The sequence below is a fragment of the Triticum urartu genome, chromosome 6A, assembly GCF_056163025.1.
Source record: "Triticum urartu cultivar PI428250 chromosome 6A, HENAU_Tu73, whole genome shotgun sequence".
Classification (NCBI taxonomy): domain Eukaryota; kingdom Viridiplantae; phylum Streptophyta; class Magnoliopsida; order Poales; family Poaceae; genus Triticum; species Triticum urartu.
The window spans coordinates 159,069,728-159,083,893 of record NC_141878.1 but is presented as its reverse complement, the minus strand read 5'-3'; positions in this window follow the sequence as shown (position 1 = coordinate 159,083,893).

Sequence of the window (14,166 nt, the reverse complement as noted above, 5' to 3'; positions counted from 1 at the left end):
CGAGAGGGCCCAGAGAGACCTCTCCGATACACGGAGTGACAAATCCTAATCTCGATCTATGCCAACTCAACAAACACCATCGAAGACACCTTTAGAGCATCTTTATAGTCACCCAGTTACATTGTGATGTTTGATAGCACACTAGGTGTTCCTCCGGTATTCGGAGGTTGCATAATCTCATAGTCATAGGGACATGTATAAGTTATGGAGAAAGCGATAGCGGTAAACTAAATGATCGTCGTGCTAAGGTAACGGATGGGTCAAGTCAATCGTATCATTCTCTAATGATGTGATACCGTTAATAAAATGACAACTCATGTCTATGGTTAGGAAACATAACCATCTTTGATTAACGAGCTAGTCAAGTAGATGCATACTAGTGACACTTTGTTTGTCTATGTATTCACACATGTATCAAGTTTCCGGTTAATACAATTCTAGCATGAATAATAAACATTTATCATGATATAAGGAAATATAAATAAAAACTTTATTATTGCCTCTAGGGCATATTTCCTTCAGTCTCCCACTTGCATTAGAGTCAATAATCTAGTTCACATCGTCATGTGATTTAACACCAATAGTTCACATCTTTATGTGATTAGTTCACATCTCCATGTGACTAATACCCAAAGAGTTTACTAGAGTCAATAATCTAGTTCACATCGCTATGTGATTAACACCCAAAGAGTGATCATGTTTTGCTTGTGCGAGAAATTTAGTCAACGGGCCTGCCACATTCAGAGCCATATGTATTTAGCAATTTTTTCTATGTCTACAATGCTCTGCACGGAGCTACTCTAGCTAATTGCTCCCACTTTCAATATGTATCCAGATTGATACTCAGAGTCATCCAAATCAGTGTCAAAACTTGCATCTAACTCTTTACAACAAACTTTTTGTCACCTCCATAACTGAGAAACATATCCTTATTCCACTAAGGATAATTTTGACCGATGTCTAGTGATCCACTCCTGGATCACTATTGTACCCTCTTGCCCAACTCTTGGTGAGGTACACAATAGGTCTGGTACACAACATAGCATACTTTATAGAACCTATGGCTCAGACATAGGGAATGAGTTTTCATTCTCTTTCTATTTTCTGTCGTGGTTGGGTTTTGAGTCTTTACTCAAGTTCACACCTTGCAACACAGGCAAGAACTCCTTCTTTGACTATTCCATTTTAAACTACTTCAAAATCTTGTCAAGGTATGTACTCATTTGAAAAATATATCAAACTTCTTGATCTATATCTATAGATCTTGATGCTCAATATGTAAGCAACTTTACTGAGGTCTTTCCTTGAAAAACTCCTTTCAAACACTCCTTTATGATTTCCAGAAAATTCTACATCACTTCTGATCAACAATATGTCATTCACATATACTTATCAGAAAGACTGTAGTGCTCCCACTCACTTTCTTGTAAATACAGGCTTCACCGCAAGTCTGCATAAAACTATATGCTTTGATCGACTCATCAAAGCGTATATTCCAACTCCGAGATGCTTGCACCATTCCATAGATGGATCGCTGGAGCTTGCACACTTTGTTAGCATCTTTAGGATTCACAAAACCTTCTGGTTGCATCATATACAACTCTTCTCAGATTTCATGGCCTTAAGCCATTTCGCGGAATCTGGGCTCATCATCGCTTCCTCATAGTTCGTAGGTTCGTCATGGTCTAGTAACATGACTTCCAGAAAGGATTACTGTACCACTCTGGTGCATACCATACTCTGGTTGACCTACGACTTTCGGTAGTAACTTGATCTGAAGTTTCATGATCATTATCATTAGCTTCCTCACTAATTGGCGTAGGAATCACTAGAACTGATTTCTGTGATGAACTACTTTCACTACTACCAGACGCTGCTAACGCGACACTACGATTAGAGACCCTTCGAGAAACTGTGTGCGATGCCATAATCGCAAATGGTGCTGTATGAAAACCGTCAGAAATGTGTAAAACGTTTGCGATGACGGATGCATCAAACACGGTTCAGGTTTTAGTTGCGTGTGCGATGAAGGGCACACGGTTCAGTTCAATTAAGTGTTTGCGATGAGGAGGAACAAAAGAAACGGGCAACCAGATGGAGGCGTGTGCGATACACAACATACGGTTCACTCGGGTGAACTATTTGTGATTAGGCAACACAAAAGAAACGGTCAGCTAGATCAAAGGTGTGTGCGATATACGGCATGCAGTTCACTCGGATGAACTGTTTGCATTGAGACATGAGAACAGAAACAGTTCAACTTAACAAGATGTGTGTGATACGCGGCAAACAAGTCTGTAATCAGAAATGTGTCTGAAGACCAATAAGAACACAGACGGTTGCTGCTAATAAGACGTGTGTGTTCTGCGATGGGATTGCATACAGAATAACAACATATATAGACACACACACACACACTTATAAGGACATGCTTGCATAACCAAATTAAACATCCACTTACATAGGTGGCTACTACAACCATGGCATTTGCACACACCAAAGTAAACTGTTACATGCATAATTATATAGGTGGCTACTACACAAATGACATTTCCACACACGCCAATAAAGTAAACTATAAATTACATGCATGATTAACTAGCATAAACGATCATCTGATCATCATCTATTTCTTGTGACGCTTGCTCTTCTTGTGGCTCGATCCGGGCTCGTCGATTTGGGTAACGAGGCACTTCCTCATGTCAACGATCCGCCCGTGCATCTCATAGCATGTGTACACACTCTTGGCCGCGAACCTGAGGTGAGGTTCATCCAGTTGCCACATCCAGGCCTTGTCCCAGGATACAGGACTTGTTCTCTAGGCATCCTGCTTCATCTTTTCGTAGTAGGGCTCGATGGTGGCCGAGGCGAGTTCGACCAGGGAGTCCTGCTTCGTGCTGCCCCAGACCCTGTAGTGGTCACGGATTTTGACAAGGTTCTTGCAGGCCAAGACCGTAACACTAAGCACTTTTACATCGTCTTTGGTATCCACCATGGCAAACTTGTAGTCGGTGGTGTTGACAAACCTGTTGAAACGGTCGCAAGGCCCTGTGGCCATGCAGTAGTGGTAGATGAGGACATGATGGCGCACGCACAACTAGGCAACGACAACCTTCTGATCTATGTCGGGATGACCGGTGGTGTACTGGAGATCGATGCCGACCACCTTGTACTTGTCTCCAGCAAGCAACTGCTCAACGCTATTGATGTAGTCGTCCACCATGGCCGGGTCGATGGTGTACACCACCGAGAGATATGTCTCCCTCGCGTGGGTCTCCACTCTATGCTCGCCGAACTCCATTGGAGCGCCGCCTGACATCCCCTCTCTATGTGTCGTCGTGGGTGTGCTTGTTGTGTTGTGGGGCGCGATCGAAAGGTTGAAGAGACTAAGGTTATAATGGTCGCGGGAATTAAAGGGGAAGCCGGACAGCCGCGAATATCGGCAGGCCCTGATGGCAGTTCTAATTTGCAGCGCGTAACTCCATTGTGCCGTAACTGCATCGGGTGGCAACGCGCGCGACACAACCGCATGCATATGGGGTCCCCGACGTGATCATGTGCACGCCCAACCGCAGGCAGAGCGCGCGCGGAGGGACGCGAGCAGAGCGCTCTAGGTCGCCTCAAGGAAAAGTTGTCCACAAGCAGAGCATGCCAACAGACACGGCCGAGCGTGCCGCGGCACCTAATGGTGAGCACAACGCGCTGCGGAGCCTAACGGCGAGCAGAGCTTGCCGAGGGACGCGAGCAAAGGACGGCACAATGATACGTGGCAAATAAGACGAACTGTGCGAGCGATGTTGGAGACATCAAGCACGAATCAGATTAGAGTTGCGTGTGCGATACGTGGCAGACAGTTGATTGATCAGAGCTATTTGTGATGGAATAAGCCGTGTGTGTTGCGGGCAAACGCTTGCTGGTGAATAACCTTAATTTTAACCAAAAAGGTGTTAATGCATGTTACAAAAATTCTATAGCTATAAACTATGTTCAAATACGACTCCAATGATATAATCTATGGCGACATGCATTCGTATTTTATTAGTTAATAAATCCTACTTATAAACCAGGACGGGGGTATAGTAGGTAACTAAATCGCAAACATTTTTTAATTAACGATATGTGTACGTGTCCTCTTGTCCTCCTCACGCACATCTTTGTTGGGGAGCGCAGTAATTCCAAAAAGAGTCCTACGCACACGCAAGATCATGGTGATGCATAGCAACGAGAGGGGAAGAGTGTTGTCCACGTACCCTCATAGACAGTAAGCGGAAGCGTTATGAAAACGCGGTTGATGTAGTCGTACATCTTCACGATCGACCAATTCTAGTACTGAAAGTACGGCACCACCGCGATCTGCACATGTTCGGCTCGGTCACGCCCCATGAACTCATGATCTAGTAGAGTGTCGAGGAAGAGCTTCGTTAACACGATGGTGTGATGATGATGATGATGATGATGATGCTACCGGAACAGGGCTTCGCCTAAGCACCGCTACGATATGACCGAGGTGGATTATGGTGGAGGGGGGCACTGCACATGGCTACGAGATCAATGATCAACTTGTGTGTCTATGGGATGCCCCTCCCCCATATATAAAGGGGTGGAGGAGGGGGAGGTCCGGCCCTCTACTATGGAGCGCCCTGGGGAGTCCTACTCCCACCGGGAGTAGGATTCCCCCCTTCCATGTAGTAGGAGTAGGAGAGAAGGAAAGGGAAGAGAGAAGAGAAGGAAGGAGGGGGCGCCGCCCCTCCCCCTAGTCCAATTCGGACTAGGCCTTGGGGGCGCATAGCCTTGCCCTAGGCAGCCCCTCCCTCTCTCCCCTAAAGCCCATTAGGGCCCATACACTCCCCGGGGGGGTCCGGTAACCCCCGGTACTCCGGTTAATGCCCGAACTTACCCGGAACCATTCCGATGTCCAAACATAGTCATCCAATATATCGATCTTTATGTCTCGACCATTTCGAGACTCCTCGTCATGTCTGTGATCATATCCGGGACTCCAAACAACCTTCGGTACATCAAAACATATAAACTCATACCGATCATCACCAAACGTTAAGCGTGCGGACCCTACGGGTTCGAGAACTATGTAGACAAGACCGAGACACGTCTCTGGTCAATAACCAACAGTGGAACCTGGATGTTCATATTGGCTCCCACATATTCTACGAAGATCTTTATCGGTCAAACCGCATAACGATATACGTTGTTCCCTTTGTCATCGGTATCTTACTTGCCCGAGATTCGATCGTCGGTATCGCAATACCTAGTTCAATCTCGTCACCGGCAAGTCTCTTTACTCGTTCCGTAATGCATCATCCCGCAACTAAGTCATTAGTCACATTGCTTGCAAGGCTTATATTGATGTGCATTACTGAGAGGGCCCAGAGATACCTCTTCGACAATCGGAGTGACAAATCCTAATCTCGATCTATGCCAACTCAACAAACACCATCGGAGACACCTATAGAACACCTTTATAATCACCTAGTTACGTTGTGATGTTTGGTAGCACACAAAGTGTTCCTCCGGTATTCGGGAGTTGCATGATCTCATAGTCATAGGAACATGTATAAGTTATGGATAAAGCAATAGCAACAAACTAAACGATCATCGTGCTAAGCTAATGGATGGGTCAAGTCAATCACATCATTCTCCTAATGATGTGATCCTGTTAATCAAATGACAACTCATGTCTATGGTTAGGAAACATAACCATCATTGATTCAACGAGCTAGTCAAGTAGAGGCATACTAGTGACATTCTGTTTGTCTATGTATTCACACATGTACTAAGTTTCCGGTTAATACAATTCTAGCATGAATAATAAATATTTATCATGATATAAGGAAATATAAGTAACAAATCTATTATTGCCTCTAGGGCATATTTCCTTTAGTCTCCCACTTGCACTAGAGTCAATAATCTAGATTACATTGTAATGATAATAACACCCATGGAGTCTTGGTGCTGATCATGTTTTGCTCGTGAGAGAGGCTTAGCCAATGGGTCTGCAACATTCAGATCCGTATGTATCTTGCAAATCTCTATGTCTCCCTCCTTGACTTAACCGCGGATGGAATTGAAGCGTCTCTTGATGTGCTTGGTTCTCTTGTGAAATCTGGATTCCATTGCCAAGGAAATTGCACTAGTATTGTCACAAAAGATTTTCATTGGACCCGATGCACTAGGTATGACACCTAGATCGGATATGAACTTCTTCATCCAGACTCCTTCGTTTGCTGCTTCCGAAGCACCTATGTATTCCGCTTCATACGTAGATCCCGCCACGACGCTCTACTTGGAACTGCACCAACTGACAGCTCCACCATTTAATAGAAACACGTATCCGGTTTGTGACTTAGAGTCATCCGGATCAGTGTCAAAGCTTGCATCGACGTAACCGTTTACAACGAGCTCTTTGTCACCTCCACATACGAGAGACATATCCTTAGTCCTTTTCAGGTATTTCAGGATGTTCTTGACCGCTGTCCAGTGATCCACTCCTGGATTACTTTGGTACCTCCCCGCTAGACTGATAGCAAGGCACACATCAGGTCTTGTACACAGCATTTCATACATGATAGAGCCTATGGCTGAAGCATAGGGAACACCTTTCATTTTCTCTCTATCTTCTACAGTGGTCTGGCATTAAGTCTCACTCAACTTCACACCTTGTAACACAGGCAAGAACCCTTTCTTTGCTTGATCCATTTTGAACTTCTTCAAAACTTTATCAAGGTATGTACTTTGTGAAATTCCAATTAATCGTCTTGATCTATCTCTATAGATCTTGATGCCCAATATATAAGCAGCTTCACCGAGGTCTTTCATTGAAAAATTCTTATTCAAGTATCCTTTTATACTATTTAGAAATTCAGTATAATTTCCGATCAGCAATATGTCGTCCACATATAATATCAGAAATGCTACAGAGCTCCCACTCACTTTCTTGTAAATACAGCCTTCTCCAAAAGTCTGTATAAAACCATATGCTTTGATCACACTATCAAATGTATATTCCAACTCCGAGAGGCTTGCAGTGATACATCTCCGTCGTATCTACTTTTCCAAATGGAGCTGCTGCCAAGCCCTAAAACCTCTCGGGAGGGCTGATCTGGAGTCCGTTCGGGGCTCCAGAGAGGGGAATCCGTCGCCATCGTCAGCATCAACCATCCTCCATCACCAATTTCATGATGCTCACCGCCGTGCATGAGTAATTCCATCGTAGGCTTGCTGGACGGTGATGGGTTGGATGGGATCTATCATGTAATCGAGTTAGTTTTGTTAGGGTTTGATCCCTGGTATCCACTATGTTCTGAGATTGATGTTGCTATGACTTTGCTATGCTTAATGCTTGTCACTAGGGCCCGAGTGCCATGATTTTAGATCTGAACCTATTATGTTTTTATCAATATATGAGTGTTCTTGATCCTATCTTGCAAGTCTATAGTCACCTATACTGTGTTATGATCCGTTAACCCCGAAGTGACAATAATCGGGATACTTACCGGTGATGACCGTAGTTTGAGGAGTTCATGTATTCACTATGTGTTAATGCTTTGTTCCGGTACTCTATTAAAAGGTGGCCTTAATATCCCTTAGTTTCCATAAGGACCCTGCTGCCATGGGAGGGTAGGACAAAAGATGTCATGCAAGTTCTTTTCCATAAGCACGTATGACTATATTCGGAATACATGCCTACATTACATCAATGAACTGGAGCTAGTTCTGTGTCACCCTAGGTTATGACTGTTACATGATGAACCGCATCCGGCATAATTCTCCATCACCGATCCATTGCCTACGAGCTTTCCATATATTGTTCTTCGCTTATTTACTTTCCCGTTGCTACTGCTATCATCACTACAAAATACCAAAAACATCACCTTTTACTACTGTTACCTTTTGCTACCGTTACCACTACTATCATATTACTTTGCTACTAAATACTTTGCGGCAGATATTAAGTTTCCAGGTGTGGTTGAATTGACAACTCAGCTGCTAATACTTGAGAGTATTCTTTGGCTCCCCTTGTGTCGAATCAATAAATTTGGGTTGAATAATCTACCCTCGAAAACTGTTGCGATCCCCTATACTTGTGGGTTATCAAGACTATTTTCTGGCGCCGTTGCCGGGGAGCATAGCTCTATTCTTTGAGTCACTTGGGATTTATATCTGCTTGTCGGTATGAAGAACTTGAGAGATCCTAAAACCAAGATTTATCCCTCAACTACGAGGGGAGGTAAGGAACTGCCATCTAACTCTGGACTTGATTCACCTTCTGTTTTAAGTAAGCTTGCGACACCTAAACCTGCTTCTGCTATTCGTTCTGATATGTCGCATGTTATTGATGATGCCACTTATGCTATACATGATACTTATGATGAAACTACTTCTATGCTTGATACTACTGTGCCACTTGGTGAATTTCTTGATGAACAACTTGCTAGGGCTAGAGAGATTGAAAATATTGAATCTGATAATACTGATGAAATTGATGATGAAGACTTGCCTGTTATTCCTGAGGGTTTTGTTTTTGATAAAGAAGCTTCTTTAGCTATTTTAGCTTGCAAAGATAGACACGAACTTAAGAGGTTATTAGCTAAATGAAATAAACAATCACTAAATTCTAGAATGAAACCTGACCCTGCTTTTGCTACTTCACCTATCTGTGTTACTGATAAGGATTATGAATTCTCTGTTGATCCTGATATAATTACTTTGGTTGAATCTGATCCTTTTCATGGCTATGAATCTGAAACTGTTGTGGCACAGCTTACTAAATTAAATGATATAGCCACCCTGTTCACTACTGATGAGAGAACTTGTTACTTTTATATCCTTAAAATATTTCCGTTCTCATTAAAGGGTGATGCTAAGATATGGTTTAATTCTCTTGATCCTGGTTGTGTGCGTAGTCCCCAGGATATGATTTATTACTTCTCTGCTAAATATTTCCCTGCTCATAAGAAACAAGCTGCTTTAAGGGATATATATATAATTTTGTGCAAATTGAAGAAGAGAGTCTCCCACAAGCTTGGGGGAGGCTTCTCTTACTTAATGCTTTGCCTGATCATCCTCTTAAGAAAAATGAAATACTTGATATCTTTTATAATGGACTAACCGATGCCTCCAGAGATTACCTGGATAGTTGTGCTGGTTCTGTTTTCAGGGAAAGAACACTGGATGAAGCTGAAATTCTATTGAATAATATGTTGACAAATGAAAATAATTGGACACCTCTGGAGCCAATTCATGAGCCTGTTACTAAACCAACTCCAAAGAAGAGGGGTATTCTATTTCTCAGTCCTGAAGATATGCAAGAGGCAAAGAAATCTATGAAAGAAAAAGGTATTAAAATTGAAGATGTTTAGAATTTACCTCCTATTGAAGAAATGCACGGTCTTAATTTACCGCCTGTTGAAGAAACATATGATCTTAATCCATAACCTATTGAAGAAACTCAAGGTCTTGATAACCCGACACAGGTAGTAAAGGTAAATTCTCTCTATAGATATGATAAAGCTGAAATCTCGTTTACTAAATTTGCTAGCCCATGCTTAGATGAGTTTGATAAATTCATGGCTAAGCAAGAAGACTTTAATGCTTATTTTGGTAGACAATTGAAATACAATTCAAATATGCTTGAACACTTGGGTGATTATATGGCTAATGTCAAAGGTGAACTTAAACTTATTAGTAAACATGCTTCTATGGTTACCACTCAAGTAGAACAAGTACTTAAAGCTCAAAATGATTTGCTCAATGAGTTGAATAGTAAGAATAATGATAATGATGTTAGAGTTATGACTAGAGGTGGTAGAATGACTCAGGAACCTTTGTATCCTTAAGGCCATCCTAAGAGAATTGAGCAAGATTCTCAGAGAAATAATGTAGATGCACCTAGTCCTTTTAAAAGGAAGAAAAAAATGATAGGACTTTGCATGCGTCTAGTGAACCTATTACTGAAACACCCGAGAATCCAAATGATATTTCTACTTCTGATGCTGAAACTCAATCTGGTAATGAACCTGAAACTAGTGATAAGGTTAATGATAATGTTCATGATGATGCTCAACCTAGTAATGATAATGATATAGAAATTGAACCTTCTGTTGATCTTGATAACCCACAATCAAAGAATCAATGTTATGATAAGAAAGACTTTGTTGCTAGGAAACACGGTAAGGAAAGAGAGCCTTGGGTTCAGAAACCCATGACTTTTCCTCCCAAACATGATATTCTTATTATTGGGGATGTGCATATCCCCGTTGAGGTAACATAGTGTTATTCGAAATTTCTCCGATTCCATGTTATTCGGAATGAGTTCGTTAACAAGACTTGATCAACCTTGTTAGTGGATTCCTTTTGATGATCATGAGATGGATGAAACTAGAAGGCACAACCTGCTGTACCCTCCTTTTACTTTCTGTTATTTATATTAAATAAAATAAAAATAGTATTTTTTCTGTCTGTTATCTGATTATCCATGCAATATAAAAATACCCCAAAAATAAAAGTTCTCCAAATGCCCTGAAGTTTAAATATAATTTTTTTTCTGGAATATTTGGCACTGAGAACACAGCAGGGTAGTCAACCACCTGCCCACGAGGGTGGAGGGCGCGCCCTACCCCCCTGGGCATGCCCCCTTGCCTCATGGGCCCACGGTGGCCCTCCTCCACTTATCTTTTCACCCACACACTCCTTCTTCCTCCCCCAAACATGAATATCCAGCTCAAACCCGAGTCCAAGCTCATTTTGTTGCCATTTTCGATGTCCTTGCTCAAAGCACCTCTCACAAAACTGCTTGGGGAGATTGTTCCTTGGTATGTGACTCCTCCGTTGGTCCAATTAGTTTTTGTTCTAGTGCTTTATTCATTGCAAATTTTTGCTGCTTAGGTGACCCTATTCTTGAGCTTGCATGTCAAATTTATATGGTTCCAAGTAGTTTTGATGCATGATATAGGCCCTAGGCACTTGTAGGAGTAGTTGCTATCAATATTATTGAGTTTGCTTTACTTTTATTTTGAAGTTACTAAAAATTTCAGAATTTTTCAGAAAATTATGAACAGACTCTTGAGGGGCTCATCGACCGAAGCTTGAAGGAAAAGGCACCGAAGCCTAAGTATAATATGCCTCGCACCGCGGAGGTTCGGTTGTGTGAATGGCCTTCCGATGATTTCTTGAGAGCAGCCGGGATTTATGAAGATTTTCATGAATTGGCTAAGAATGCAGGCCTCACTGCTTTCCTCCACGACCAACGCGATTAGTATCTCTTACTCACAAATATCTTTGTGCAAAACTTTCATTTCCATTCTAGGAACTCACCACCTATGGTAGAGTTTCATTTATATGATGAGCATAAGGAGATGTCACTTTATGATTTTTGTCGGGTTTGTTTAGTCCCTTTCGAGGGCAAGACAGAGGAACCACATCGCGAGGATGTGGATGGGATTATTGATACTATCACTGTAGGGGAAACAAGGAAGGTTTCCGATGCACGAATCACTAGCATACATTTTCCTGTTTTACGCTATTTTGCATTATTTGCTAGTCGTTGTTTAATTGGTCGCGGAAACTATGGAAACCTTAGTGTCCCTGATATTATTATTTTGCTCCACGGTTTATACGGTGGTAACTCTGTTAGTATGGGCGGCATTATTGCTAAACGGTTAAGTCTGAACCGTACAAAGGGCCCCATCTTTGGAGGCATCTATGCTTCACACCTAGCTGCACATTTTAACATACCTATTAGGCATTATGAGAAGGAAGAAAAAGTGCTGCCTCGTTTTTATTTAGATTATAAGAGTATGGTGGCACATGATTTCATTGTTAAGAATAGGGAAGGAGAGATTAAATACAAATTGTTCTTTGATAAACATCATCCCGAGACTATTACCCTGCCTGCTCCTTCCTTGTTTGATTTATATGCAGGCCAGTACCTTGTTCTGTTAGAGGCTATTCATGCCTACCGGAACCCTGCACCAGCCATGGAGCCAGAGCCGGAACCACAAGTTGATCCTTCACGATAGTCTAATTACCAGTGGGATCCGGAGATGATTGCCAACTAATGGAAATCGGAGTCTTCTTCCTCTTCGCAGTACGACCCCAACTACTATTATGGATATCCGCCAGGCCAGCCGTGGCCATAAACCAACTTAGGCCAAAAGCCTAAGCTTGGGGGAGTATGTATTTCCCACCGACATTACATTTATGTTCACGCACTCTTTGCTAGATGTCGGTGCTCATACTTTTTCATTTGTATCATCCATGCTAGTTTATTTCCTTTTTATGCTTTCTTCTTGTGTGTTTAATAAACCTTAAGAAAAACAAAAAAAATTAGTTGTAGCTTTCCTCCTCTAAATGATTTAAGTGACTTGACTTGGCGCATGTTCACGCATGTAGTTGAAATAAAATCAACATAGCCTTCACAATATTTATGTTCATGGTGGATTATATCCTACTCATGCTTGCATTCGGTGTTGATTAATTTTAATGCATGTTCATGAATGTTGTCACTCTCTAGCTGGTCGCTTCCCAGTCTTTTGCTAGCCTTCACCTGTACTAAGCGGGAATACTGCTTGTGCATCCAATCCCTTAAACCCCAAAGTTATTCCAGATGAGTCCACTATACCTACCTATATACGGTATCTACCTGCCGTTCCAAGTAAATTTGTATGTGCCAAACTCTAAACCTTCAAATAAATATCATGTTTTATATGCTCGAATAGCTCATGTATCAACTAGGGATGTCTGTATCTTCCATGTTAGGCGGGTTATTCTCAAGAGGAGTGGACTCCACTCCTCACTCACGAGAAAGTGGCTGGTCACCGGGATGCCCAGTCCCATGCTTTATGCAAACTAAATCAAAATAATTGCAAACAAAACTCCCCCTGGGACTCTTGTTAGTTGGAGGCACTCGTTGTTTCGAGCAAGCCATGGATTGATGCTTGTTGGTGGAAGGGGGAGTATAAACTTTACCATTCTGTTTGGGAACCGCCTATAATGTGTGTAGCATGGAAGATATCGCCATCTCTTGGTTGTTATGTTGACAATGAAAGTATACCGCTCAAAATATTATTCACCTCTGTTTCAAAACCGAGCTCTGGCACCTCTACAAATCCCTAATTCCCTCTGCGAAGGGCCTATCTATTTACTTTCATGTTGAGTCATCATCCTCTTATTAAAAAGCACCAGTTGGAGAGCACCACTGTCATTCGCATTCATTATTGTTAGTTTACATTGAGTATGACTTGACTGGATCTCTTTTACCATGAATTACAATGTCTAGTCAGTCCTTGGTCTTTAAAGGTGCTCTGCATTTATGTTTTGCGGTCTCAGAAAGGGCTAGCGAGATACCATCTTGTTATATCATATTATGATTGTTTTGAGAAAGTGTTGTCATCCGAGATTTACTATTATTGCTCGCTAGTTGATTATGCCATTGATATGAGTAAACTTGAGACCTAAGCGTTATTGTGAATGTGGTTAGTTATAATCTTTGCTGAAAACTTGAATGCTGGCTTTACATATTTACAACAACAAGAGCTAACAGAGTTTGTAAAAGTTTTTCTTTATCACTTTCAGTTTATCAACTGAATTGCTTGAGGACAAGCAAAAAGGTTTAAGCTTGGGGGAGTTGATACGTCTCCGTCGTATCTACTTTTCCAAACACTTTTGCCCTTGTTTTGGACTCTAACTTTCATGATTTGAATGGAACTAACCCGGACTGACGCTGTTTTCAGCAGAATTACCATGGTGTTATTTATGTGCAGAAACAAACGTTCTTGGAATGACCTGAAACTTCACGGAGCAACTTTTTGGAAATATAAAAAATACGTGCAAAAGATGAAGGCCAGGGGGCCCACCACCTGTCCACGAGGGTGGAGGGCGCGCCCCCTACCTCGTGGGCCCCCTGGAACTCCTCCGACTCCAACTCCAACTCTATATATTGTGTTTTGGGGAGAAAAAACCAGAGAGAAGAATTCATCGCGTTTTACAATATGGAGCTGCCGCCAAGCCCTAAAACCTCTCGGGAGGGCTGATCTGGAGTCCGTTCGGGGCTCCGGAGAGGGGAATCCATCGCCATCGTCAGCATCAACCATCCTCCATCACCAATTTCATGATGCTCACCGCCGTGCATGAGTAATTCCATCGTAGGCT